Source organism: Fulmarus glacialis, unplaced genomic scaffold (assembly GCF_000690835.1).
Source record: "Fulmarus glacialis isolate BGI_N327 unplaced genomic scaffold, ASM69083v1 scaffold7814, whole genome shotgun sequence".
NCBI lineage: Eukaryota > Metazoa > Chordata > Aves > Procellariiformes > Procellariidae > Fulmarus > Fulmarus glacialis.
The window spans coordinates 23,569-49,830 of NW_009208717.1; the positions used below are offsets into that span (position 1 = coordinate 23,569).

At 36.6% G+C, this 26,262-nt stretch overlaps 1 pseudogene; it reads right to left on the reverse strand.

Annotated features, from left to right (window-relative positions):
- LOC104075920 overlaps positions 1-25,998 on the reverse strand; it is a 31,398-nt pseudogene extending 5,400 nt beyond the window's left edge.
- Between the last annotated feature and the right edge of the window lie 264 nt (positions 25,999-26,262).

The window sequence follows — 26,262 nt, forward strand, 5'->3', positions numbered from 1 at the left end:
ATTTAATCGTTAGCATGTTTACACTGTTCAGTGAAGTGCCACATGGAAGTGCTTGAGCCATGGGTAAAGGAGCTACTAAAAAGCAGGGTAAAAATGAGGAAAGGCTCTCCTAGCACATACGTACTGCTTGCAATCCTTGAGTTGGCTGGATCTCTCTATACAGCTCCGTACCATGCAATCCAGACATACTCTGATTTCTTTGCTGTCCTTGGCATTTAAGCAGTTAATTTGCCAAATCCTAATTCTAGAAAACGCACCAGACATCTATCCAGTCGTCGTAACTTTTCATTATTTACTACCATTATGAGCAAAATTCTGTCAGGGAGCCAGTCCAGTCATCCAATCTCCTGCAACATCTTATTTCTAAAAGTTTCCAAAGTAGACGCCCTGGTCTTATTTCACACAGAAAAGGGGACAAACTAGTGGTATTTCCTTACCACGCACACAACACATGACAGAATAGCTCCATCCAGAGGAACCAATCAAGGCACCCACAATTGTCGAGACTGTTGTCAAGAAGAAATCCTTCTGCACACAAGGCTCAGCCAGAGTAACTGTTTGGTATTTTAGTAACAGGCGTATGTGCTCCACCTACAGCTGTCAGTGTCAGTCCCTGCAATTTAGTAAACACCACGTAAGGGAAAGAAAAATTAAATTCATATTTCAAGAAAGTATATAATTCCTAGAATATTAAATAAGTGAAACAAAAGCAAATAAAAGTTCATTCAAGCACCCAATTAGCAGAAGATTGTTACCTATGATCATTATTGGGTTTGGTCATGTAAGTGGATACTCCTTTAGAATTTTTGCTGAAAGATTATACAGGCATAATAGGAGCTGAAATCATTTGTTATTTTGCAGGACAAGACCCTTACTCTCTTATTTCTTTCCAAAACTAGTCCACAGTTACAGCAATGGCTAGGATTACATATATATCTGACTAGATAAACATCCACAGCTCATTTTACAGCACTGTAGCTGGCTGAAAAGGTTTGGATCTCTGCAGTGTGGTTTGTGGGATCCTGCAGGGTCTTGCAGACTTGTTATGGAATTTCTATAGGGCTAGATAAACATTCTGCAGAGTGCTTTGTTGATTCCTCATAATTTATGCCAAATTTTTCAGCTAACATGCAAGACTGCATTGTGGCTAGCATTCAGCAAGTGCTGGATGTGCGTGCAAAAACTTTATATTTATTTGCAAAGAAGAGGTTCAAGAATTGCTCTCTTGATACTATTACCATAATTGAGGAGAGTCCTGTAACACCAAGACCGCACACCAATCCAGGGGTGTAGCTTGGATCCAATGCAAAAATTATCATACTAGCCATGGATGCTGTCAGCAAGCCAACATTCAACTAGTGGTGCCCAAGTAGAAATGGTGCCGAGTTCAGCAAACCTGGAAGCAAGCATGCTGCTCTAATGCTGTATTGACTTTATCACTGAAGTATTTTTAATGCTAAAGCACTAGAAATTAAGACAGGCTACAGATATAGAATAAAAATACTAAAGACACTGGTCTCCTTGGAAATTAGTTTAGCTGGAAGGAAGATCCACCTATTGCAGATACAAGACAAAAACTTAGGAATTTTTTTGGAAGGAATTATCGGAAATTCAGAAAGTGCTCCAGCTCCTGTCATACTCCATGACTCCTTCTATTTCAGCCTTGCTAATTATGTGAAAACAAAAGCAGTTTGATATATGATTGCTTTGTAGTAGCAAATAGGACACAGTAATTATTCAGAACACAAAGCTTCAATAGCTGTATATCATTGCAGTAGGAAATAATTGATACATAGGACCTAAAAGATCTCTTACTACAATTCCTCTAGCCACTGGTTGTTCACGTCAAAATCTTAGGAGTAATGCTCTATGGAATCTAAGACTCTTAGTTAAACAAACACTCCCTAGCAAATCCAGCAAAAGAAATCCTTGAGGTCAACATCTCTCCTAATCAACACAAAAGCCAAAGTCACTACCCTCCTCCTCCTTGTGTTCCGGTCCTACCGAATTTGTTAAGCTAAGTTGTATAAGGCTACTTCCCTCCCCATACAAAGGAGCTAAGAGAATTAGGCCCCAACTCCTCCTAGGATTCAACTGTATTTTGAGGAAAACAAAAAAGGGCCTCTAGTGAACTTCATCTTAAATTTCAGATGACAGACTAAAGTAAAGAGTACCCAGCAGTTTTCCATAAGCCACTAAAGAAGCACTGAAAGCTACACCCCAATATTGTGCCCAGATATGCCACAATTTTGAGAACCTTGGCAGAAGGGTGAACATCAAGGTGTGGATATTGAATCACGTACTCAGCAATACATGTAAGAGCTGCTGCTGCCAAACCAACCAGACTGTGAAATGCAGCTACAAGCTGAGGAAGGTCAGAGATTTCAATTCCTTTTGCAATGGTAAGACCTGCAAAATTAAATTATTTAGATTCAAAAAAATTTATTACATTGTGTTTTATACTCAAAGCATAAACAGACCATTGAGCAAGAAAGGACTGTTTAATTTTAATGTTGTTTTCCTTTTCGTACAATGAAATAGAAATATAATAGTTATAGGAAATTTTAACCTAATTTAAGTCTTTTCCAAAAATACATTGCTAGAACATTTTGGGATGACAGCTTGTAAGAAACAGAGCCAGAACAGCTCTTTTGAAGCCACTGTTTCTTATGCATGGGAGAGAGTTGTGTGAATGCACCCACCAGAGTTGCCAAACACATTTTGCCTACAGAGTATCAAGGCAGGCCAAATGCCTCTGGACACAGTAGAAGACTGCCACAATCTAAGTGACAAACTGGGAAAGTAGTACCACCTTCCCCTCTTCTCTCTTACCAAGTTACAATCTCAACATTTGAGAATTTCTATTGGCCTCCATAGTATCAGATACAAAATCCTCCTTAGAGGATCAGCATTAAAACTAAATTAATTCTTTCAAATATTTCTTTTCCCACAGATTAATAAATTTGTATTCCGATCAACTGAGGCAGTTGGTAGATTCATAACAAGAAAATTGTTTCAGTTGAGAAAATAAATGGGAAGTTCCGAAAACGTCTAATGATTTCAGTGCTTTTTGAAACATCGATTTTCTCATTTCCAGAACAACATTTGACTTCGACAAAACTTAATCTTTTTAACAGCAATTAGGATCTTTCACCCCAACTTACACTCCCCCCTTAGTTAAGAGTGCCACCTTTAGGAATTCATATACTTTCATAATATATTTTCCTATCCTCTCAAAGAATAGTAAATTAATTAATAACACTTAACAAGGATGCTGTGAATTGAGCACATATACTGTATAAGAAGTGTACATACCCATTGTGCAACCCAGAGCCATGGCTATAGACATCTGTGCAAGCACTTCTGGTGAGGATTTCGGTGCTCCTACTGCTGCTTCCTCCAAAATCTCTGACACCCCAATCATACACGGCATTCCCAAATCCAGAAGTGTCCTGACTAGACAACCCTGCCAGCACTCCTGCACAGCACACAACTGAGGCAAAATACATCATCTGAAAAACAAGGAAAAAAAAGAACATGTAGCATTGCTATACTTCAAGCTTTACTCTGTAAAGGAATATAAAGGCATTGAAAGGCTTTTAAAACCTTCAGGAGGACTGAGAACCAATAGTTTATCTTTAAAGATGAGAAAGATTTCTTCTTTGTTTATTAATGCAAGTGAGTATCCATTTCTGATTATAAGACTTCTGCAAATTCCTCCCGTCACATTTTCTGGTTTCTGTATTTCTTTATGACACCAATCCACCAAGCAACCATGAAACTAATTAGCATCCCAGCAACTCAGTTCCAAGATGCATTGACATATATTTGAGTAGATGTTTTCAATTATCATCAACACTGACGTATTGTTTTCTAATATTAGTCTACAATGCCTCAATTACTGCCTTATTCTTTATTGTTTTCAGGCTTATTTCTTAATGCTCTGTCCCAAGAGAAAAATACTTATCACATTAGTTCAAGCTGAAAGATATTACACCTTTGCTAGATTTGTCCTGCACTGGACAAATTCAAAACTGTTTTAGCCATTATATTCTTTATGGGTAAAAGTAGTGTATTTTATCAAGCTAAATATGAAGTTCTGATTCTCTCATATTTTGATTTTAGATGTTTTGATATAAAAAATGCTCTCAAATTCCTACATGACCTCATTTAGTAAACATGTAGTCTTCCTTCTGATATTTAAAGAGCACATGGTGGCTTTATTTTAAATAATAAATTGTCTTTTAACCTGCATTACTGAATGAGTTGAAAGTATGATCCAAAATAATATAGTTAGGAAAATCCATGATGCTCAAATCATAACTAAAACAGACAAATATAGCCATTTGACAACATTCTTAGAAAATTCAGAAAGGCCAAAGACCATGTGTCAGCTGGTATCTTCAAGAAATATTTATGGGCTTTTCAGAAGTCTAAGTCCAAAGACTTAAGTCTGACAGAAGCGAAACTGTCATATAAGGATATTAACAATGCTGAGATGGGGAAGCTTATAGATACTGTATCCTGAGGAGGTTTGGTGTTAAACAGTACAGCTGTATGACTGTATTGATGTGGCTTGTACTATGGCCTGCAGAAAAGATGCAACATAACAAGAAGCAAGAAGCAACATAACAAAGTTCCCACATCTCAAGTACTCAAATACTCATTCATAAGACAACTGGAAAAAAATATTAGCTTCAGTGATTTTACGCCTTATCTATAAGAAGAGATAATGCAGCGTATAATTTTGGTCCAGTGTTTATCTAATTATTAACCCGGTCCTCACAATGAATCAGGTCAAAATCTAAGTGTAAGAATTAGAGTCTCCTTTATTTGTATGCAGAATATAAACTGAAAATATCTGCTACTGTTTCCAGTTCAGTCTGAGCTCTCTCAGTCTTTGAGGCATTTATTACTTTTAAGATTTTATTGATCTATTCCTTCCATGTATTATAGCACAGAGGGAAATGTTTTACTTTATTCTTTTAATACACATATCAGCTATTCTAGTATGGTAATACAATATCATTTCAAAGAACGGGGTTCCAATGTAAAACTAACTATGAAACAACCATTTGGAAAATAAGCTTTGTTACTATGGGTATTGACTGCCATGTGACCGTCTGATAAGTTCTAGGACATCCATCAGATTTCTCTCCAGAGATGGTATTGTTAAAGAATTAATGAAATCTGACACCTCATTTCTTCCAGATTTAGTGCTGAACACTTTTCTAGGATGTAGGAAGCCTTAAGGGCAGGTAAGAGAACCAGTTCAGGTCTGATTACTATCAGATTGTTTTCTTCCCAAAATACTTCCTTTCTCTGTCTTTAGTAAAGATAATTGCCAATTAGATTCTACCTCTAATAAGAAATAGCTCAGTTTTAATAAGTTTTGAACAACACACGCATCTGGAGATGGACTAAAAAATAGCAAATAAAAATAAATATGGTCTCTCTCCTGATGTACTTACACTCTAAACTAGATACAGATTGGTACTTCTGCAAATGGATTAAGTTCTTTGAGGAATGTGTTGCTGCTTTGTAACTGACTGAATATAATGGAACTGGAAATGCAAAGCTGTTTTCTCTTGAATGAAACATAGCACAGTCAAAGCAATATGCTCAAATAAGGACAGTAGAAAACAAAAAGGCTATAAAATTGTTTCCCTGGCCCTAGGGATAACAGATTCCATGATCTAATGAAGAGAGATGGTAAATATTTGCCCATATAAGTGAATAGTTTTCCGGGAGGGCCTGATTCTGCACATACCCCTCGTTCCTTGCTGCTTGTAGCATTAATATTTCAGGCAGAATCAGGCTTTTTGCTTGCTCGTATGACTAGCTTTGCTAGCTAAGACCACCCTCCTAGTTTTGGATTACTTAACTATTGAACAGAAGAAAACTTAACATTGAGTAATCTGTTCAATATTATGTCCAATGGCATAGAGAGGTACCATATCCTCCTATAAACACTGCTTTAGGGAGAAGGCAGAGATAATTATATTCTGGAATAGGTCATTTAAACATATCCAGCATTCTGTGTAATTAAGAAACCACCTGTTCAGAAATATAAATCTTACTTGTAAGAATTAGCAAGTCAAAACTCCTGTGAGTACACTTTCTTTCTCTGCACATCCCTTCATGTTAAAACTGGTGTAACTGTCATTTTGTATTCTGCAGCTTATTCCAGTTGCAAATTCAGTTCCCACACAGTGTCAGACTTTACCTTGTTTCCCTTTTAGTAGGAGCCTTTTCAATTCTATTAACTGTTTGTGTTCTTTTTAAACGGATTCCTTATTCTCTCTCAAAGTCAGGCCTTCCTTATACATCTTATTTCCTAAACTTCTGGCATGACTATGGTACTATATATGGTATGTTTGCTTAGTTTTTTCATTTTCTACTTATGTTGTAGACTTTGTGTTGACTGTTTATACTACTTTTTAAAATTAATTTTATCAAGTTCTACCTTTGTTTTTCCTTGAGAGTTACAAAACTTCATTCTAGATTACGTTACCTAATTTATCTGCTTTTCCCGGCCTTGAGTTTTAAAAACTACCCTATAATTTTTTTACTAAGTGCCAATAGTCTTTCATCTTCCATTAGATAGAACCCATCCTTCTGATGTAAGCTCTATTTATTCCATAGGTTTCTTAGTTCCTAAACATATCTAAATGCACCTTTCTTTCCTATCAATGCAGACTTTGTCTCTATATGTGGTTTGGGGGAGCATTTTAGAAAAACACTAGCATGAAGGTTCTTGTCTTTAATTACTGAAAAAATTGAATTGTGATTCTAGAGTCTCTTTTCCACCTTTATCACATCACTGGTTGACCACCGATTACTACTCAGAACTCAGAAACTGGCTAGATAGCTTATGAGATCTGCTACATCTACACCCACAGACAAATTACTGTGAGGTTCTAATTAGCATGACAAACCCACTGATTGAAAGAACTGATAAACAAATGCACCAGCACAAGGTCCTGCACCTGGGTCGGGGCAACCCCCAGTATCAATACAGGCTGGGGGATGAAGGGATTGAGAGCAGCCCTGCTGAGAAGGACTTGGGGGTACTGGTGGATGAAAAACTGGACATGAACCAGCAATGTGCACTCACAGCCCAGAAGGCCAACCATATCCTGGGCTGCATCAAAAGAAGTGTGGCCAGCAAGTGGAGGGGTAGTCTCAGTGCAAGTGTGATCAAACTAAAATATGAAAGTATGTGGCTGTTTACAATGAGCCCTTTGAATCAATTATCTTAACAATCTATCCCTCTCCACTGTGCACGTAACATTTTTGTTACAGGTTTGCTTCCGGACATTAAGTTGCTGACACAGATACTTTTGTAATCTGAAGTTTTCCACACCAGAGTACTCAATCGCATGGACCAAAAGTCCATAATTATTTTTCACCTTTTTCACTGAACTGGTGAGCATGAAGAGATTTCAGGGGCTGTCCCAACAGTTTAATACTTTAAAAAATCAGGTTATTGATTTTGACACCCTATTAGTAACATAGAAATCTAACATTAGACATACTGAACATCAGAGGTAGGTATGCTATACGGAAAAAATTAGTCAATTGTTCTAGAAAACGCTTTTTCTGAGCAAAGGTCTTGAATAGTGACAACTGACTTCTGCTACCAAAACAATTAGACCACTCACACAAAACCTTACATAAGTAGTTGTATTAAAAGAGCAGGTTCTTCTGTCCAAAGTTCTATAAAAAATTAAATTTAAATTAAAATGCTTCTAAAGTGAAACTGAGGTCCACTTGCATTCAGCTTTGCTTAGAATAGAATCCATACTTTTTCCTTCATAAATGGAAATTTAAAGCTGAAAACATCAGGGAAAGTCTGCTCTGCAAAATGCTTCACTCCAAGAAATTGACAGTTGACTCAGTAAGGATGCTGCTCACATTGTAAATTCCCACATGCAGCTTTGTACTTCTGTATCATGGCAAATGCATGTAGTATCTCAATTAGGCAAAGTAACCTAGCTGCCTGTTTATCAATGATCTTTGGAAAATTTAACCTCGTAGATTCATCAGCTGAAGAAACATTCTCCTTTTTCGGAGACATCATCTTTTTTGGACAAGACCATGCAGAAAGAAGCTGGTCCTATGCAGATGAAAAAAAAAAGGATACAGACACACATACTTGAGTACTTGAGGTGACATCAAAGTTTTCTCATCATGTCTTCTCACTATTCCCATTAATTCTGTTAAATATTTTCTTCTCTGGTCATCTCATCGCTCACAGAAATATGTATATTTACTGTAGAGGCAATGGGTATAAACATAAAGCCGATGCTTATATTGGCATTACAAGCAATGATCATTATACAATCCTTTGGTTGCCAGTAAAATTTCAGTGCATGAATATGCATCATGGATCTAAGTGAAGATGAAAACTGCGTTGTTTAGTGCCTGGAGTAAAAGTTTTGAGGCAGGAACTCATAAATTCTAATCTCATTTGTAATTCACTTTGGGTAAGTCATTAACCTTGTTTTGATTTCCTGTAGGTCCCTCCTAATGAAATTGAATTCAGATCTGTCATAATGAAGCATACAAGAGAATAAAGCAGCAGACAGTACACTTAGCAATAATAAATACAATTTCTGGCATGAGAGGCAAATGGAGGCCAGGTGTGACTCCCTGGGTAGTGTGATAACCACTATTCCAAGCAAGAACAAATCTGGTCACCATTTGAGTAAAAGAAGGATTAGGAGAAACAAGCATCAGTCCTAAAATACCTGCCAAACCTATAAAGAAAAAAGTACGCACTCAAAAGAATTAAAAAAGCACTTTTCTTTATTAATCATAAAATAAAAACAGGCGTAGAACCCAAACCCTACTTCCACTGAAGTTGTAAGTTGTGTCACTGACACTCATGGCAGCAGAAGGCATTTCCTGCACATGCTTTTACATGCATAACTTGTATACATTGTTTTTGCCAGAAAACTAATTTTGGAATAATAGAATCTTTGTCAACCTGAGGATGAAGTGGGGACCCCAGATCCGGCAGATGCATATGAGACTGCCAAACAAAATTTCTTAAATAAAAAATATTCCACTTGGGCAAATATGGAGAAATAGTTCATCAAAAAACCCAAAATTAAATATGGTCATAAATTCCCCAGTGACTTCTCACAACCTTTACTGCTTTAGTAGGAATACAGACCGCAGTGTAGCATCTGAACGTTGTTAAAAGATGCAGACCACACAAGGAGTTCAACAATACTTCCTTGGGAGAAAATATTATTGCTCCCAGTACTAGTGTCTTTGACCATATGTGTTGGTGGTTTAAGGAAATGTTTTTCCCTCTTTAGGAAAAGACTAGATCATTTCATTAATCCAAGATAATATGATATTTTACTTGGAGACATATTTTGTCATCACTTGCACAATGTTTTGTTAAATATACCCAAGTAAACTCTGAGCAAATAAATGTACAGTATGAATTTCTCCAATCAAGACAAAGCCCAGTGTAGAAAGATATCACAATCTCACTCTTGGACATCACAGGAGTTTAATTTTCAGTTGGGTTATCATTTTAGGAAGTTTTTAATAAAAACTTTAAAACTTGTATACAAATTGCCCAACATTAGTCAAAGAAAATAGATCTTCAAACAAGGATGATACTTTGGACAAAACATTTTAAGTCAGTGACCCAGGGAGGAGGCTGTAAGGAAGGTCTTTCAGATGCTGTACAAAGCTTGGTTATGGAATGGTTCACTAAGTGAATTTCCCTCTCTTTTTTTCTTCCTTTAAAATTAACTTTTTGTACCATCAAAAATTGCTTTCCTTGAACTAGTATGTATTTCTACTGTTACTCGTTTACCTTGAATAGGAGCTTTGAAGGTAGTGAACCCTTGAAAACGGTGCTATATGTATCCTTTTCTGTTATCATTTGCATTATTCTTTTTTCATTCTATCATTATTTTTAAAGGTAGTTAATGCAAAGAGCATAACAATCTTGTTTATGAGGAAAATACTATTCAACATAATCAAAACCTTGCTATATGATCCATTTTCCATTTCATACATATATTTCAACACAAATAATGACATCTGGAGTTATGCAGTATATACAGGCCGTGATCCAAAAGCTTTTGAGAACAGTCTATGTTAATTTCAATTGGCCCTGGATTGGGTCCCTAACCTATACCATATTGGCTCTTTATTTCATACATAATTAATATCAGAAGTTTCTTGGTAACAAAAGGTATACAATGATTCACCAAGGATCCTGAAAAGTTAAATTTTTAGCCCTTCATTCAATTGGAAAGCAACATGATATGTTAGCAACCCTGACTTACCACTGCCTGCTGCTTTTCAATGTTAATCCACACTACCTTTCAGGAGCTCATTTTATTTTTACATAATTATTCCTAGCATGGCTCATCATTTAAATGTCAAACTGGCAACAAGAAATATAGATAAATTAACTCCCTTGTACTTTTTATATAAATTCCAGCTGTGGTCATCATTTTCCTAGATTGTAAGAGCATGGCTCTTCCTGTTCTTGTGCTTTTTTTTTTTTTCTTAAATAGAAAGGGGTGCTGTTCTTGGGAAAGGTTATTGAAATAACACTTTACACCTTCCTGTTGCAGAACAAAACAATCATTATGATGGATTCCTAATGTATCTTGCCTATCATTATATTATGGAGTGACCCTTCAGGCAAAGTTCTGTCATGGTTACTCATTTGCCCTTCTGAAATTAGTGGGATTACTCACATGTGTAAATAGAATGGGATTTGGCCTTTACCTTATATATCGATTACAATAACCCTCGGACTGTGAAATAGCACCAACCATTGAATTCAGTCGGTTGTAAAAACCATCTTTGTGTTCTTACTGCACGAAATTTGGCCTGATATATTTCAGATGTAATACGCTTGACACTGGAGGGGAAAAAAACCAACAAACAAAAATCAAAAAAACACACACACAAAAAAGCTCAGAAAAAAAACATTAAACAAGACGACCTACCTAAATCCTAGACTACGTTCCTTAAAAGCTGAACATGAATATGCTTCTCTTTACAAACACTTTCTTAGCCAAACAGTAATTCAGTCTGCAAATATTTAAATGTTTAGCATGACTGTACTTTGGTTTAATGCTACCTGCAGGCAAATATGGATTCCTGTCAATCTTCAACTCACCATGACTACAGAAATTAAGCCTTCCTCTTTACTATATCCAAAATAAATTTAACTGAAAAAGAATCAGTCTATCTCAAGAAACATCTTGCATACAGAAAATTGCAGCCAACGTACAAGTAATATCAGTTTTCACAGATCTTAAGGCTGCCTCCTGATTAACAGTGTATCTAGTTCCTTTTCTCCTCCCAGAATAAGGGGCCGAAGGATGTAGGAAGGTATGAGGGCTACTGCTATTACAACGGAGACTAAGCAAGATATAGCCTAATGATGTCATATCAAGGTTGAAATACGTTTCATATTCTGAGGCTAAACCCCTGCTTGTTTCAATAGAAAACCACTGTATCTTTATAAGCAGCAATGCTCTACTTCTCCTGACCTTGGCACAAAGACATAGTAAGTGTCATCAAACCATTTGGCCTTTGAAGTACTTGCACTACTTGAAGTCCTTTTGAGTATCACGCACAGCTCACCTATTCCTACACGTCAGCACTTTTGTTCAATACATACTGATTTGAGTCCATAAACTATCTAGCACTTGAAGTCATATTGCTTAAGGCACAATTCAGTAGCTCAGGAGATGGGCCAATTCTGAGTAACACATTCTTTAAAAACACAAGTTTAAAGTACAACAGTAATTTTACAGTATCAAAATTTTTATAAATCTCTTTTTGCCCCGTATTTTAGCTCTTGAAACACGCAAGAAATTCCCTTCACCACATTATCATCTAGACATTGAATGATAATGTTTCCTTGGAATGACTAAACTCATTAACAAAATCACTGCTTTCATGCAACACATTTTATATGTTTTTATCAAAAATGTTTAAGTGGTGTTGAAACTTACCTTCATTACCAAAATTCCTCTAATGACATGATCAATAGCCCCATAATCTAAATCGTCCTTTTGTTCAAAGTGAAAATATTCTTTCTCAGGAGAAACAGCTTTAATAATTTCAAGATGTTATTGGAATAAAGGCTACTGGCTTGAGTAGCCATTCTACTTGGCAAGTCCTTGTAACCAGTGCTCACCACACCCTGATGAGAAAGAAAAATAAATAGTTGTCAAAGCTTTCATGTATTGGAAACTTTTCACATGTTCTCCGCAGATCTGATGCCTGTTTTATACATGCTAGTAAATCAAATTTGCATATTACTGCAGACATGAGTTACTAAAGCTTTCTTTTACAAGTTAAGGATTCTGTTTAAAACTAATAGCTTACTCTGATGCATGACCAAAGAAAGTCAGCAATTTTGTCAGGAAGCCAGAGACTAAACGAGCTGGGAGGCCAGTCAGGGAACTGGTTACAAAACCATATGGTGCTTATTTTTGAGAATAAGAAATCAAGTACTTCTTCAAATTCGAAAACACCTCATGATTGTCTGATAAGAATCACATTGCACAATGTGTTTCACAGATTAATTGCACTCCAGTCAATCCCAAGGAAGAAGATAGAGATACCTTCAAAACTTAAATTCTTTGCAAGTACATCTGGATTAAGATCATGTTTCTTTAACATACTTTTATATTATTATGAATGCAGAACATTCAAAAAACCGCAAAAGAATTCTAATGCCATGCTCTGAAAACAACTTATATTGAATTCTGATCTTGAACACTGCACCCTAAATTATTGTTTCTTTCTTTCATTGCATCATTCCAGGATAGCCATCTGGACATTGCAGTTGCCAGTTCATCCCATATGCAGCCACACATGTTAGCTTCAGTACACATCCTGGAGTAAGTCATGACATGATAGTCAAGTATGGCAGGCACAGAAGTCAATACAAGGTAAAATTGAAATACTTTTAGCTGGACTCTTCTTTTTACCCAGCTTTCCAGAACAGGCCAATACATGTGTCTACTACCTGGAGGACAGGGAAGGCTGCAAGTATTTTGCTATTGCTTTATAGTCCACTTCCCAAGTTGGTTCCTGATGAGAGACTTTTCCTCCTCAGGTTAATTCCCGCATAGTGTTTTTAATTGCTTCAAATAATGGGTCTTTACAAAGGAAAACAAATGAGACAGTACTAGAAAGAGGGAAAAAATACAGCATTATAGTTATTACTGAAGAGAGTAAGGTAGAAAATAGTAGGTGCATGGAGGATTTTTCTCATGCACAACAGTGTTTGAAGTGTTTTCACACTACAGGACTCTCACAACCTGGATAAGCTTTTCACTATGTAAGCTGGGCATTTAAATTAATAGATTGAACAAACCTTTGAGCCCCACAGCATACATGCAGACCTTCTGTGTGCCTAAAGCCCACTGCTGCACCAACACAAACATAGTGCAACATGGGACATGCAGTCTAGGTAGCACACGTGGGGAGGAGAGGCAACCAATATCCAACTGTTGATTAGATGTGACATTAGATCTGCTCAGGCACATACAACCTGACCCAGAACAAAATACCTGAAAATGGTTCAATAACGGGAGTATTTAAATTTGCAAGATCTACATAAAATTTAAATATTTCAATTCAAATTATCAACAGAAGATTAGCAGAAATATTTCTTCCCCCCAGAGAAAAAGGCTTAACTGGACTTTTCCCATTAAGGGAAGATGATGATAGCAAATTTTTTCTCAGCTCTGCTAAACATAGAGTTAGGAATTATGCAAACTTGACTATCTTTAATCAGGCCCCAACATTACAAATTTAAAATAGTTTTGACAACCAATTTAGCACAAAGCTGAAGATAAAAAAAAAAAAAAAAAAAAAAAATAAAGACAAAAACCAAGCCCCCCAAAAAAAAAAAAAAAAAAAAAAAAAAAAAATCAAGACACAAAGCTAGGCCCTCCTAGAAGAACATTAGTTTAGGCCAGCAAGTCTATGAACTTGATACCACCAGTTTTATGATGTTCGTCATTCTTCAAGTTTCAACTGCTAGAACCAGATCATTACAGAAAAATAATCTTCCATTCAAAAAGAAAAATATCCTTGTAACTAAAGAAATAAGTTGGAAATGTGACCACCTGAAGAGATAATGAAAGAAAAAGTTTAAGATTGATTACATCTCACACATTTTGAAAATGGTCTCACACCTTCTTAGGTATACCACCGCTTAGGACTGCACTGTTCTGAAAAAAAACAACTAGTAAAACTTGAACTGTTTAGACAATACTCTAATATATGCTCTGGCGGCAGACAAATAATTGCACCTTTATATCATCTTACCATTATACACTGCATGACTTTTCTTTTCCTGATCACACCTGAACTTAGTCTTCATCTAAAAATAGTAATCCTGTGAATGGTAATCTCTTAAAATCTACCATTCATATTGTAAAATAGTGACATAGAACAAATCTCTAAATTGATTTTTCTCTTTCTGTATTTGGAATTGGATGCTCAAAATTCTTGTTAATAAAGCTCTAGGGATGAATTTAAGGGCATTTATGGATATCATTGTTAAAAATTATGTTACCATGCTTATAAAAGTCACAACACATAAAACATTCAAAGATGGAATGGTGTCTGGATAATATTCCAATTTGTGGTTTCTTTACTTATGAAAGACTGCTTTATTACCCCACAACACATTGGTAAGAATTCCATGACAGACTTGCAGTGGCTTCAAGGAAAGACAGTCTTTATTACTATAACATCTATTACTTTTTCATTTATTAGAGCAACACTGACATTATTTGTATTTTCTCTGCACATCAGTTATTTCCAAATGCTGATGTATAATCTACACACCTTACAAATTTAAAGTTCTGCAGGATGAGTCATTTCTACTTTACGTCCAGCCTCAGCTCCATAATTACTGATCGTTATTTCATTGACTCCATCATACTCTTAGTGATTAGAATTGGAGCTTTCTTCCCCAATTTCATGTTTAAGAAAGCAAACCAAACAAATTTAATAATTCTTACTAGAAATAAAGAGGGTAAATGGGGAGATATGTAATACACGTGGGTGCTTTCAGAAGTAAATATAAAATATTAATCACACTGAGTCTGAATTGAAAATAACTAGGAAATCATTAGCAAAGAGAAGGAAATACTCTAAACCACTGGATAAAAATGAAATAAAACCTAATCCTGAAGCCTTTACTCATTAATAGTTTTTTCTACATATCTAGATACACTCATATTTCACTAAACATGTTATACTAATAGTGACATATGATTAGGCTCTGCAATAGTTATAAGAAGTATCTTATCTGGAATAAGAGCAGTACTAATATCAATATCCACTTCTTTACACTGTTTGGCAAATAATACCAATATATTCTTGGGACATTTCTTTTGCACAGCCTCTAACACCCTTTCCTGTTTCAGCAGTTATCTCCTAGAAATTCTGCTCCAAGGTATTTAAGCTGTTCCAGTGCTGGAGGCCCAAGCAAAAATAATGGAGATGACAGATACAGGATTATATTTTTTTTCTATTTTTATAAAAAAAAAAAACCATTGCTGTGTTAACAGAGGCAAGACAACATTAGTTAGCAGACTCTCTCATCGTAACTAGATCTGTTAAAAGAAAAGGGACAAGAGTCAGATTTTAATAAGCACTAGGCAAATCAGGCTGTGCCAACTTATTTACCAGCTTTATCTCAGCAGCTTCTAAACTTTATTTCAAACAAAAATTTCAAAAATATACTGATCACTAAAATTATTTTCATCCATGCGAAAATACTTATCTGGGTGTTTATTTTACTAAAGAAAAAGTGAATTTAGTTTGTCCAAACTAAAAAAAGGCTGGTTTTGTTAAGTAGTCACTACTCAAAGAGCAGTGTGCCTACACACTGTGCCTAACACACATTTAAGCATATGATTTAATAACTTCATTAGAAAAACCTACCTGCCTTCTTAAGCAATGAGGGTTGCTGTTCCCTTAGATAAACCACTTACGATAAGTTCTGCAGCAATTAAATGGCACATTTTCTTTGTTCTGGGTTAAAGTGTATTAGAATCTATATGGATTACCAAAGAGTTTTTGTAGTGCTTTCATTTTTTGCTGTAGATACTGTGGTAGTTAGTCCATAATAATTCTATTATATTCATTAACAATGGATGTTTAGAATTGCAGTACTACTCATCCCTGCTACAATACCAAGGTCCCAACTCAATCTCATACATGCAGAGCAACAGCTGTTCTTGTGCAGATTCCCATTTTATTTTGATGGGGGCCAGGTGAACAGTCCCCAGACTTCCATATAGAATCGGAGCCCAATCACATCTACATAATTTTCTGAATAAAAAGGAAAAAAAAAGACATTTCCTGATTACAAGTAAATAGATTCCCAAAGGATGTGAGAGGAACCACAGAAATTCAGTTGCTTGGGACACAAACTTGACTTTTCAAATAAAAAGGGACTGTAGTTAATGGATTACACTGGCAGAGGAATGGACTGAATGACATAATAGGATTTTCTATCCAAAATTATCATGATTTGTTTTCCAGTTTTTGAAAGTTTGAATATGAAGCACTTTGACTGGCAGGAATATAGGATCTATAGCAGAATGCCAGCTAGAAACCTAGGGAGGAATAACACCATGTACCAATACAGGCTTGGCACCAATGACTGGAAAGCAGCTTTGTAGAAAAAGACCCGGGATCTTTGTGCACACCACATTGACTATGAACCAGCAATGTGCCCTTATGGCAAAGAAGGCCACCAGCATCCTGGACATAAATTGCAGTGTTAACACACGAGCACACAACTAACTTGCCCACAAACACCCAATTATTACATGCATGAGTGCCTAAGCAGTTCTTGTGTTAGTGCTGTAGTGGGCATTAATTGCAAGGTTTGGTGGCAGGAGGTGCAGAGGTGACCTGAGGAAGAGAAGGCCATGAACTGCCCTGTACCATCCAGTTCCAGCTGGCTCTGAAACCCATGTAAACACCCTCTCACACACCAAAAGCTGCCACAGCAGCACATGGCACCCCTGCTCACACATGTGAGCAGTAGCTGCTAGGGTAGGAGATGTGAAGAGATATATAGACACACACATGAAGTGCTGAGGAGACAGGCACCTGGTGAGATACTCTTGGAAGCAGGCATTTCATACCAAAGGGAATTTCATACTGAGGGATCATGGCCCAGGGATGACCCATGCTGGGGCAAGGGCAGCCATGAGGGGTGGGTCAAAAACAGTTGCACACAACCCACACTCAAAGGAATTGGGATGGACTGAGTGTAATATTGAGGGAAAACGAGAAAAGTTGAGACTAGGAAGAGTGGAGGAAGAAGATTATGTTTGGCTTAAGTTGAGCCTGGGAATTAGGGAAGAAGCATATTTAAGTGTTTTTTTTAATTATGTTCTCTTTTTCTGAATACTCAAATCAGTAATTTGAAGTTTGTGTTAATTAGCAATAAATGAAGTAAAAATTCTGCAAGTTAAGACTCTTTTGCCTGTTGTTTTCAAAGAACATCCTTCAGTGCAAAGGAGAGCAGAACTTTGACCAGAATATTTTATAAAGTGTTAAGCAGTGTTCTAGATTCAAAGCCATATTTTCTTACTCTACCTGGTATCAAATCCCCTGACAGTAACTCCCATTGCTTTGGCAGCTCCTGCTGTAGCCAGCCCAGCAATGCCACCACCAATTATCAGCATCTAGAGAGATCAAACAGATAGTAAAGTGCATTCTATGTTCACTTATTCCATCACATGCTGTGTCTGCAGTACGCCTTATCTTCAAAAGCACTTGAACTTTAAAGAGCGTCAGAGGCTAAAAACTATAAGTACTTCAGGGAAGTAGAAAAAGAATAATCTTATCTCAACAATGCAACATAGTTAAACAGCTGGTTTAGGCTATAAGAGCAGGTGGTCATCTGTAAAAAAGGTGCTATATGTAGAAAATAAGATAGAAATAAGTTCGAAAAACATTAAGTTAAATAAAACATGACTAGGACCACTTTTTGTGTTCCACATAGACCTTAACTCAAACTTTGATAACACAGGATGCTAGCCCTACTTGTCCAGCTATGCAAATGTTTTCCTTTACTATAGCTCTTCTCAGATATGAATTCTGACAGGCATGCTAAAATGGGTATTAGAAGGCAGAGTTCAGTCCCAGAATGAAAAAATAGACTGTTTTCAGATCCTTAAAAAAACAGTGAGTGTCCTTCCAAGATATGATGTGATTTAAGGTATTTTTACACTTTAAATAATTGCAATTATCAATCGAGCATTTGCCAAAAATAAATGAAAAACCCAAGGCAGAACTAAAATATACATAATATATTCACCTACAAACTTCAGTTGCCCTTGGCTGTACTACATTAAGGCAGGTGAGAACAGACAGGAGTTGTCCTTGGTGTTAGTGTCCTGCCAAGCAGAAGCAGATCTAGTACGTCCTTTTTGGGACCATCCTATGAACAATCCGATCCTGACCCCCTAGGGAAGCATTAAAAGGTTCTGGTCAAGAAAACTCTGTATTCAGAAATGCTCAAATGCACTTAAATCAACTTTTACTGGATGCCTTAAATGTCTAAAGCCAGTACCATCCAGCAAACCCAAATAAAATCACAAGAAATCAAATGCTATTAGTTATCTCTTAGAAGGGTCATGTGGGAGAGCTGAACTGCCTTGTTGCACTAGTAGTCTAGCTTTCCACTGCAAAATTTTACTCTGTAAATATCAGTTGTAGCAACTGTACCTTCACAGGAGAAATTTGACCTGCTGCCGTTATCTGACCAGTAAAATCCCTGCCAACAAGATTAGATGCCAGCACTACTGATTTGTACCTATAACATGTAAGCAGATAATATTGTAGATAGGTAGTGACACCCTCAGATGAAAAAACATTTGAGTATCCATGCCAAAAATATGCCATGAAGTATCACACTCCCTAGAGTTCAGATATCGGTATACAAATTACAGAAGCAGAGCCAAAACCTCTTGAGACAAATCAATTAGATAATTAATAGAAGCCTCATAACAATAGCATAATGGACATTTTAAAGCAATAAATTTTGAAACAATATATTCAAATGTCATTCCAATTTATACCAGTGGCTTGAAAATTAAATGTTTGATGGAGGACAAATGCTGGGAAAAGAATGCATACCAAAGGTGATGACACATAGCATAAAGCGCTTCTTGCAACTGCAATATTTTAATTATTTATTTTTAATTCTGTGGATCATCTGACATGCCTATACTTGACTGTCATCCCACTTGCACAGAATGTGGACAGTGCACAGGGCTGCTCATAGCTATTCCAGGAATTTACAGCACAGGTTCCCTTGCCAAAGTAACAAGTTGATGATTATTATATAAACTTTACATGAACTGGAAAATAGAGCAAACCCTTCAGTTACCTTTAAAAGGAAGTATGTTTGAAACATAAGCTGCATTCATAGTTACGTGCTGCCTAAGCATTCCTGTACAACTTATCTCTCCCAACACTCTATTGCTCAAAAATCTTTTCCATTTATTGTTCTTTGTTCAGAGAACAGGAGGTGGCCCAGAAAATATTCACTAAAATGCTGTCTTGTCTCAACATTTTGTAGCTATATGGACCACAGTAGAATAAAGAATATATCTTTGTTACAGCAGGCTTTTTTGTTAGCAACATCTAATACTTGTGGAGTTTTTGGTGGGTGAGGGTTTGGGGGGGGGGTTGTTTGTTTGTTGTTTTTTTGTTTTTCTTTTTACTTATTGGGGAATTAAGGAAAGAATCACTGATTTCTTCAAAAGTGCTGCAGGTATGCCATAATTTGAAGGGGGGTTGCTGTTGTTTTGGGCTTGTTTTCTTAAAGAAAGATTTTCAGGCCAGTTAACTATGGATTTCTTAGTGCTTTATAGTATTTGGCCAAAAGGCCAAGCAACTTGAACACTTGGAAAACTCTTTTTCAATCTTTATAGTTTTCTTACTTAAAACCTTTTTCTCCTTCTTTCAAAGTTTAAAATAAAACTAAGCTGGGCATGGAGTAAAATCCTCTTTATCCTAAAAGGGTAACAGATGTAAAACCAGTTTAACATCAATGATCTAAATGCTGAAGCAGGGTGCATACAGTGCAATTCTCCTGATTCCTTGGATACAGATGGCAGAGAAGTTGGTCCATTGTTAGTACTGCAGGGTAAGATAGGCAGTCATTCTGGGAATTCCTGTACAACTCTACAAAATTAGTATTTTGTAGCTAACAGTGAGTGATAATTTTTCCTACTGAAGTTAATGGCAAAATTTCTACTGGGTTCACTGAAGTGAAATTTCACCCAGTGGAGAGAAATGAAAGACTGGCAAAAATGAGAATTGCTAATACCCAAGTTGAGCCAGGGCAAGATAGTCATTTTATATACATGCTTTCTGTATTAGTCGAAAAACTGTTTTTCTTCGGTGGGTACCATCTGCTTCATTGTCACAGCCATATAATCCTAAGGTAATAATTTATTTTGGTCTACAGGCAAATAAAAGGATAAATGTTAAAAACAAATATTTTAAGAGAAGTTGGTATATAAAAAAAAAACCCAAAACATTTAGGGCCCTGTGTTAGAACATTGGAGGGAAATTAGAGAGTTTGACACTAGGTTAATTAGGTTTAAATAGCTTCAGAGAGAGAGAGAATGTGCAACAGGAAAACACCATTCATCTTTGTAGCCAGATTGCTTAAGTTTACCAGAGCTGTCATCAAGACCTTTTAGAGACTAGTTTCATGATTTTGTTTATGGTTCTGTAAAAAGAAACAATATTGACTGCTGACATTATCACGGCTTGTAATTTTTTTCCCCTTAACTTCACTGTGGCTGACTACATGAAAAGTGATTTGTTTAGCTTCATCTCCTTCTGCAACACAAGAGAAAAATAGCCCTTTTAATAGGATAAGAAGGTGCAATTGAAGGGCCCAATCTAAGTCATGAGGTCCCGTCTCCTTCAACTGCAAACACAACACATAATCCCCATAAACATAATTTGGCTTTGGAAATAGGTAAGTAAGAAATGTTTCCTATTAAAGTGAAGTCACTATTAAAGTGTTTCCTATTGAAGTGTGAAGTCATAGTCATAATTTCCTTACAGAGCTACAGATGAAGGAGCAAATCTACTGAACCAAACTGTTACGCTATAGATGAAGGCCCTTCTTCATATCTGATCCAATTCAAACCTTGCTGAAGTCAGATGAAAAACTGCACCAAGTTGGAAAGAAAAGCAGACCATTTACTTTTTTTTCACAGGTACAAGACAAGGTCCTGTTTTGTGTCCCTAGAGATGTGGGAAGGCTATATATATATATTCATCATGAGAAAGGCCCTCATTTAGGTTGTTGTTTGCATAGACATGCATTAGACATCTATTAGATCTCTAGAAGTTGGACTTCAGCCCAGATGTGATACAGCTGAAGGATTTTTCTAGCTCTTTCACGCTGTTACTCCTGATGGCACTGAACTAACATCACTTCCCTCTGGGGAAAAAAAGATTGCTAATCCCCAGTTGCTGTCAGCTAACTCCCAGCTTGTCTTCATCAACACACCTTACTGCTCACCAACTTATCTCACCTCATTTTTTTCATTCTCAAACATGGATAGAAAGTGAAAAGATAAACTGAAGGATATTATACAAGCCAGAAATTAACCTGACTACAAAAGCCTGGTTTGAAAACACCAGGGAATGAAAATGCCACATCAAAGCTCTCCAAATACCAGCATATATGAGTTTTTAGTTCTCTCTTTTCCTTCTTTAGTAATCATTACCGAATCCTATTCTGTGGGTTCTTTGCTATTGAGAAAGTAACATAGCCATGAGCTTACACATAAAGCCATATAGCTTTCCTATGCTATAATGCTTGTTAATGGATAGTTTACTTATCTCCAACTATCTCAGTTTAGATAGCCAGACACTAATTCAAATCATACTGAAATTAACTGGTTACTTCTGCACAGTTTTGATCATTAGCCACTTCCTCATGTTTTCTCTCAAAGATATAAAAGACCCCGGTAATTTATATTTTGCAAGTAAGAATAACAAAAAAGTTTTAGTCCAAGGGGTCTGAAAGGACTAAAGCAGTAGCAGAATCCCATTTTTCCTTTAAGCATAAACAGGGGTTTCTCACTTGTTTAGCTTTCACTTGCTCCCACCATACTGATCAGTTAACTCATCCTAGACACGCTCACTGCCAGAAGGGAAGACATGGAGAAATTTGAACACTGGTATTTTATAAGATATTTAACAGCTATATTAAAAGGTCCATAGACTGTACAGATTCAGAAGGTATGGAAATAAGAAATACTAGGAGGTAGACCTCTCTACTGGGTAAATCTTATTCCAAGAGGGAAAAATTACTGGTAGATGATTTCCTATTTCCTGAAAGCATGGAGGGCCAAACCAGGTAGGAAACATAATAAAGCAACCTCTTTCCATCCACCTGCAAGTAGACAGGGGTCACAGAAAACAACTACTTTCCCTCATTGTGCTGAGCCTGCCAATCAGAGTCAGGGTTGGTACTTGCACAAAAGTGTCACTGTCACCATCTGTCTAGAGCTATTTCCATCAGAACCAGAGTGAGGTTTCTCATTGGGATGATGTAAGAAACCTTGACATCAGAAAACTTAAAACACAAGATATTAATTCTGTCTCTTCTTAGCTGCCACATTCTTAAAATAGCACCCCAGTATAGTTCCAGCTCCTTCAGTGTAGGATGTGAGGCTGAGGATCGAGAAAAATGCTGGCAACTGAACTTCATTGGAAACCAGTGGTGACAGCACTGTGACAGTAAAGTGGGAAATAGGAGAATATGGTGAAGAGGATTGAATTTCTCTTAGCTCCTTTCTCCTTGGCAAATCTAAGCCTGCACATAGATGGCACAGAGCATAAACATGCACATGATGACAGAGTTATAATGGAATTGAGGTAGGGTTTACGTGAAAGCTGATGTGACCTCAGGCACTTCCAGGGCACGCCAAGGAATAACAGCATGAGAATACAGGTATCCGAGAGAGTGAACCAGTTCTCTCCCTTCAATAGCAGCCTAGTGTTCACCTCTAGTGGGGAAAAGAAGGGAGGACAAATTGTTGCTCTGCAGACTGCAGCAAGTGCCAAGTCTTTTTGCTAAATGGGTGTCCTATAAAGCAACATCAGATCTTGGTTTGAATTGTTGTTCAGATTTAAAGAAAGCAAACTACTTATGGTTTGATTCAGCTTAATTTCCTACATGTCCCATTGCTGTTTTCTTAGACATACTATGATAAAGGGATTAACCTCTGCGTACATCAGGCCAGCTGTACCTTATTCTTAAAATTAGTCAAGATTTAAAGGAAGTCTTGCATAAAAATATAGGGTTTTTTACAATTTAATGCTAAAAGTTAAGCTTATTGTTTATTGATTCTCAAGTAACTTAGATAACCGAGTCCTGGACAGGTTTTGCGGAAATAAAAATCCCAGAAAAGAGTTGTTTCTCTTTTGCATATAGGACGTTAACAGCTAAGCAGGAGTGGCCCAGGGATGGGCTTAAACATTCTTCTTGCTACGAAAGAGCACTTAAATTTTTTGGATATACAGAGAGCAGCAAAGAAACACATAAATTTACTTTGCTACAGCATGTTAAGCATGATGTGGAAAACAGAGGATTACATTCACTCTGTACCTCCACAGTGGAATGTTATGATATCATAAGCAGTGATATGAAAAACTGTTTTCGGATGATTTCTGAACAAAACATCAGTGGCAAGGCAGCAAGTGGCAGGGAAAATGCCTTGTTCAATGAAGCACTTATGTGTCTGATATCTTTACCAAATTGATTCTGCTTGAGATGAACTGGTTCAAATTTTAAACCATTTCAATATGTAGCCTATGTACATAAATAATTGGTTCAGTATTTAAACTAGTTGTTTGTGGGTTGTTTTCTTTTAACGAGTTCCTTATAGAAGTCTAAATGGCTTTGAAATCAGTTCCAAATTTGAATTGTTTCAAAATGTGTCTTATACTGAATGACGACTGGTCTTGACTGTTTGGCCAGTAATGCAATGTGATACTACATGGGGAACCAGAGTTCAAAACTAGCAGGGAGAATTTTGCACCTTTAGTTGCAAATTTACTTGCAAGTTTAGGAAGGGTAACAGATTCCTTTAACCAGCTCATACTGTCCCCAGGGCCAGGCTTCAAAATAAACACAGCAACTTCAAAGACAGTATTATAGGTTCCACTCCAAGCTGAAGACAATCCTGTTTGCATGTTGTGATCAGCTCACACTTTCCTTTGCAAACAATCTTATATTACTCTCCTACTTATGTGAGAGATTATCATGGAAAAATAATAAAAAGTGGTATGTTAAAGCTATGCCAAATATAAGACACATTTATCATGCTGTCGATGGAATTTCTTACCATATGTCTCAATGGATTTACTAAAATGAGTTTTGTTTTATACCTATAATAGCTATCGTTCTTAGAAAGGGCATGTATAGTGTATTTTACAAAAAGAAAGTATGAAGCTTAAGCAGCAGAAAAAACAGAAAACATGATACCTGAGCACCCAAAAAAGTTCAACCTTTTGGTATAGCAGTTAAAACCATTTCTTTAAGACTGCTTGTGTAAAGCGGAAGCCAGAAAATGGGGGAATATTCCTAAAGCTCAAACTGCTCTAGTTTCTAAATTGATGATCACATTTAGCTGACACAGATTAGGTTAATTCAGTTCTTTTTTCACTCCCTCCTTTGGGTTGTGCTAGGTCCCCGACTGATTAGAAAAACCATCCTTTGCTAGCTCTGTTTTTGCTTCATGTAGACAATATTTCAGCTGGCTCCTCCTCTCCCAGTGCACGTCTGGAAAGCAGGTTCTAGAAATTGCCAGCATTGCTCTAGTCTCCCTTCCGAGATAATTCTACCTATGTAGTAAAGCCCACAGCAGGACAAACAATAATCCAGTATGATCTGGCACGCAAGAATAACGGTAGTGCACTAATGTTATTGTCTGGTAGTTCTCTGCAGATGTTGGCCATCATGCTAAGGACATCACATCCTTGAGCAACTTAGTCCATTGCTAGAACTGTAGCTTTGCATTCAGTAAGTTTGTCAGGAGGACAGGGTTCTGAGCTGGATAGATAAGGCTGACAAGTGTTGCATTTTTTTTTCAACAAGGCTGCTTCATGCTCTCCTAGATCCTCATTTAAGCTTGGACACAAAACATATCATGCTTGCTTAATTAAACATACTACTAATAATAATTTAAGCTAGAATTAATTCTAATTTAAGATTCAGCTTTAAATTATCATATAGAATCTTTTCCCTTGTGTTGCCCTCTACTATGCTCTCAATATGTTCACTATACTAAGTACAGATGTAACAGATCCTGGTACAGGATTGAGGCTCTAGAACCAGCAATAGTAAACAAAAGTAGACTAAATTAATTTGCATTGCAATTAAGTGACCAGAATTCCACCAGTTGGGCAGGTGACTTATCTGGCTAAAGGTTACACAAGCTAAGAGATCACTAATAGAACGGTCTGGGACATATATAAAACAAGATCTCTAATGCAAAAGAAATTTAATAGAAGACTACAGTGCTGGCATACAAAATATCCATTCCTTTACTGCAAATATATGAAGCTACATCTGCTTGCTAAATGATTTTGGGTAATTCAGCTAATTTGGTACAAATCTGAAAAGAAACTTTGGGTCTTCAGAATAAATATGGTTACATTATTCACTTCAAATGAAAAACTTACCTTTAAAACAATGTCTGAACCAAATATAGTTTTCATAATTACTATTCTGGCTCCTTTGTATTGCTCAGCAGAGAACTTTGCTTCTTTGTCAGCTTTATGTTCCACTTACACTTTTAATCCTTTTTTCACCAAGGGCTGGACACCAGTAGGAGAGTCTGCAACCCACTTCTCACCTTTACATTTCTTTGGTAACTTCCACAACCAGGTCCTTATAGTGAATACCTATAAAATAAAAGATACAACTAAATACAAAGACTTTTCCCCCCTAGTTCATATCAACTTAGTTTTTATTTAATTCCAAAGGCACAGATTGCATTTCAACATCCAATGGATATCAGCGGACACAGTTTATCTAATTCCCTTATAAAGTTTGAAAATTCCATCCATATATCAAATCCAGTAAATTTTCATGCACATAAGTCATCCTTAAAGAAGTATAATCACTGGCTGACCTTAGTGGGATGGTTAGCGTGAGAGAAGGTGGCA